The sequence below is a fragment of the Habropoda laboriosa genome, unplaced genomic scaffold (genome assembly GCF_001263275.1).
Source record: "Habropoda laboriosa isolate 0110345459 unplaced genomic scaffold, ASM126327v1 scaffold1319, whole genome shotgun sequence".
NCBI lineage: Eukaryota > Metazoa > Arthropoda > Insecta > Hymenoptera > Apidae > Habropoda > Habropoda laboriosa.
Window position 1 is genome coordinate 58,650 of NW_017101390.1, and position 4,289 is coordinate 62,938.

Here is a 4,289-nt window from a genome sequence, read left to right on the forward strand (position 1 = left end):
TATATAAAATATAGAATTTATTTCACTCGTAATTTATGAATATCAGGAAGCATTCTTCCTTAGGCACATTAAAACATCTGATTATAAGTAATTCCAGGGAAACGAGGCAGGATTAATTTGGGTATCGTATACCCTAAAAATGTGTAATTAAAATTTCACACCGCAGCTAATCACATTTTCGCGAGATTATTTAATCTTTGTCAAAGTTGCCACTCTTGACTCAGCAATACCTCTGTGTCATAGTTCATCACCCAGAAGAAGCAATTTGTACCTTATATCCTTTAACTTCGACACCCCTCTTGCAATACTCCGTCGCCCACGCAACGTCTTCGAACCCTTCTCAAAAGACAAATGCGGTTTCTCTGTTCACGTCCTTGCCCTGCTTTCCCCAGGCATCCACTTTTGCCTTCGTTTACAAAAAAACAGGTTCATTTTACGTTCTCACCAAGTCACCCCTACGGATCTATCTATCTACTGTGCTTCCGTCACACAACGTTTCTGGTATTACTTTTCAAGGGGTGGAAGTCATCCTCAGAAGTTAGAAGTGGAAGTTATCCTTAGAAGTTGATCCTTGAATGACCAAATTTTTTGTTTTGTTTTGAAAATTTTTTATTTGCAGTGGTCACTAAATTATAGTATTCTTTAGTGGGAAGTATGCACTCATCGATGACAAAATTATTTTTTTTTTTAAATTTGTTATTTACAGTCGACACTAAATTATAGTATTTTTTAGTGAGAAGTATGCACTCATTAGTGACCAAATTATTTTTTTTCCAAAAAAAAAAAGAAGAAATTGCGAAATTTAATTTTAGTAAAAATTGATAACCATGAATAAAAAATTAATTTGTATATTAAACTAATACATATATAATAGTATTTCCTATAGATGGAAGTTTAGGAAATTCGAATTTTGTATTCGTGAAAATTCTAATTAAAAAAGAGAAATTGGGTAATTTAATTTGAGTAGAAATTTCACTATGAATAAGAAATTAATTTGTGCGTTAAACTAACATATATATTATAGTATTTCCTATAGATGGAAGTTTGGGAAATTCGATTTTTGAATTCTTAAAAATTCTAATGAAAAAAATTGAGCAATGTAATTTTATACAATACAATTTTATGTAATACAAATTCGACCATTAATTAACAAAATTGATCTGCATATTAACCCTTCGTCTTGTTTCTACGTAAATTGACCTGTAACAATGATCAAACCGAGCAATTTCTGTCACCAAACAACTAATCCATTAGACATACCTATTTAACCCTTTCAACACACCGCAAAGTGTTATAATCGAGAGCATACATTCCGTATATACACAGTCTGGTCGATTCGCAACTGCATGTAATTATCCACCGAACATTTTCCAACTGAATTCTTGCAATTCTTGTTAAATGTCAGCTAAAAATTAATATCGTTTCGTGGTTGGTTCAATTATTCCGAAACAATTTCGTGGAATAACGTAACCTGTGGGATACGTCATTGGACGCCCACGCACACTATACCGAATACGTGGCTAGATTTGGTGTAACCGTTCATTTTAGGCGATTTCTAATTGTAGAAAAATAATGATATTCTCGAAAGAACAATATCGCGAATTTTACGTAAATTTTATCATCTTTCGAATAATTTATCCTACCAACTAATTAACTTTATTCAATAATTAACTAACGATACTTATCTTACTAACTATGAATCATTTATTTTATTTTTCTACGTGCAACATAGCCGAACAATTTTTTTTTTTATTCGAATGTACAGTAGAGTTTCGATTATCCGAGGTGATGTGGACCGAGCCTACCTCGGATAATAGGGAAGGATCGATGGGTGTTGACAAGTCGCGCAAGAAAATCATAAAAAACATTTTGACAATGTAAAATTGTACATGTATTTAGGTTTAATTAACTGTTTATCAATTAAATAATAATATTGTACAGGTGTTTAAGTTTAATTCACTGTTTATTAAATAGTTAATGTGAAAATGTTTTTTATGATTTTATTGCACGATTTACGAACACCCATCGACCCTAAAAGATAATGTCATTTTTTCATTTTGTTTAAGTTCAAAGCACTTCGGATAATACGGAATCTCGGTGTTCGGTCTTCACAGGCACGGTTTATGGCACGATCGAACGGCAACGGTTGTGTTTGAGTTCAAGATTTTCGTTTACTGCTTGCACGTGTCTAATTACACCCTGTTGTTGAATTGCTTGTTGGATTTTTAGTCATTTCTGTCCCTCGCGCTCAATAGACTAAGAACATGCCATAAACCACGAATTTCCGAACGGCACATCTACCTGCAACGGTACGCTTGCCTTAGTCATTTCTGTCCCTCGCGCTCAATAGCCTAAGAACATGCCATAAACCACGAACTTCCGAACGGCACATCTGCGTGTAACGGTACGCTTGCCGATTAGTCACCCGGAGGAAATTCCAGCTTTTTGGGACTTTCCGCCCACCCCACGCGGCCGTCTCCCACCCTTCCAAGGTGACAGCGCGCTAAGGGCGCACTGGAAGGGCGGTAAAGACGATATTAGACACTTAGACACCCTGATTGGTAAATGTAATTGTTAACCAATCAGCGTGCTCTAACCAAAAAACTCTCCCACGGACGTCCGAGAGAGGACGTCGAGGGTCAGTCGTCCAACAATCACCAAGGAGCAACCAGCTCAAATTGTAACCACTTCACTAGTCCCAGTATAACTGGGTGGTCCTTCGAGAAGGTTTTGAAATAAAGTTGGTGTTAAGGATACTTAAGTTAGACCAGATTTACGATACGGACGCGACTTTGCTATTTTTGAGATTAAGGTTTGAATACGCGTTTAATGTTTCGTTGTTGTCAGGAGGGCTCCAAACGAATTTGGAGTTTCTTCGTGCATCTCAATGACAATTGACGCATCATAAACCCGTGCGAGCCCAGGCACATAAGCCCAGGTGACGCGTACTTGACGCAAAACACCCTCTCCTCGAGGGTGAGTGGTTGGCGTTGGGCGGTGACCAAGGCCCAAACTTGAGTGGGAGTCTTGGCCTTCCACCCAAAACTCACCCCCGTCAGGGGACTCAAACGCGACATTTGGAAGGGAAAATGCGAGGGCTGTACGGGGCAAAGCGCCAACGAGACGGACAGAACAAATTGAAAGTTAAAAGCAAAAAGTTCAGGCGATCACACAGTCGCTACATCGTCCATCGATTCTCGACGACGTGTCAGAATTGAACAGTTGGCCCACCACGTGCAAGTACAAACAAAGCTCGAAAGTTCATTTTTGCAACAATCACGGGCAATAGCACTCGGTTAAACGGGACTCGGATAACCGAGACTCCACTCTATGTAAAACGTAACATTCAAAAGTGGAGGATTTCTTTCTACGGTTCAATTTCATTAAGCTGGCAGCATGTTTAACAAAATCTCCGGTACGAAGCGTTGTAAAAAGAGAAACACGTGGTTTATCCATTTGCCGCGATGGCTGCAGTAATGTGGGATTTTGTTAAATACTTTTGCGTTTATTATAAATAAAAGTAACCCCACGCGACGTCGGTGCTGTTCACTTAGAATCTGCTTCTCTTTTTCTCACCGCTGCCCCGATTCGTTCTCTTCCGGCTCGATGCTTCTCGTTTTTTTCTACACTCACACTCTTCTTCATTTTCCCCACGCAAGCATCCACATACACACACTCACACACGCCGCGATCGGCTTGACAATCCATGTTGTTTAAACATAACAAACACGCCACGCACGATCGTCTTCCATTCGTTCTTCCTTTCCATTCGCACCAACTCTCTCACATTCACTCTTTCATACCAAAACCCCCCCACAGTAATTTCTGTTTCAGGTAAAAAAAGTAGGGAGATTGTTGGTGAGAAATGAAAGAAGTCGAGTAGAGTCGTTGGAAATTTTTGGAGATGAAGTTTTCTCACTCTGCGTGAGTTTTGAGAAAGATTGAAATTGTTAGCTTTTGAAATATTTGTGAGAAAATTGCAATTGGAGAATTTGGTTTTTTCCTGGATCAGCTTGTAGAAGCATCGTATAATCGTATATGAGTCGTCTATTGATCGTTTTTTGGAAAGTTAGTCGAAAAATCGATTACCGGATACTTTGTTTCGAGCTGGTGATTCGATCAGCTTCCATGAAAGTTTTAATACAACGGCCGTCAATGAGGGCTTATTGGGATTTATAAGGACAACTTTTTAATGCAAACTTTTATAATGAAACTGCGGGAGTTGGTATTAATTATATCATTGACTTAATGACCCTTCAAGGGATGTTTTGGAGCAGGAAAAAAGCTTT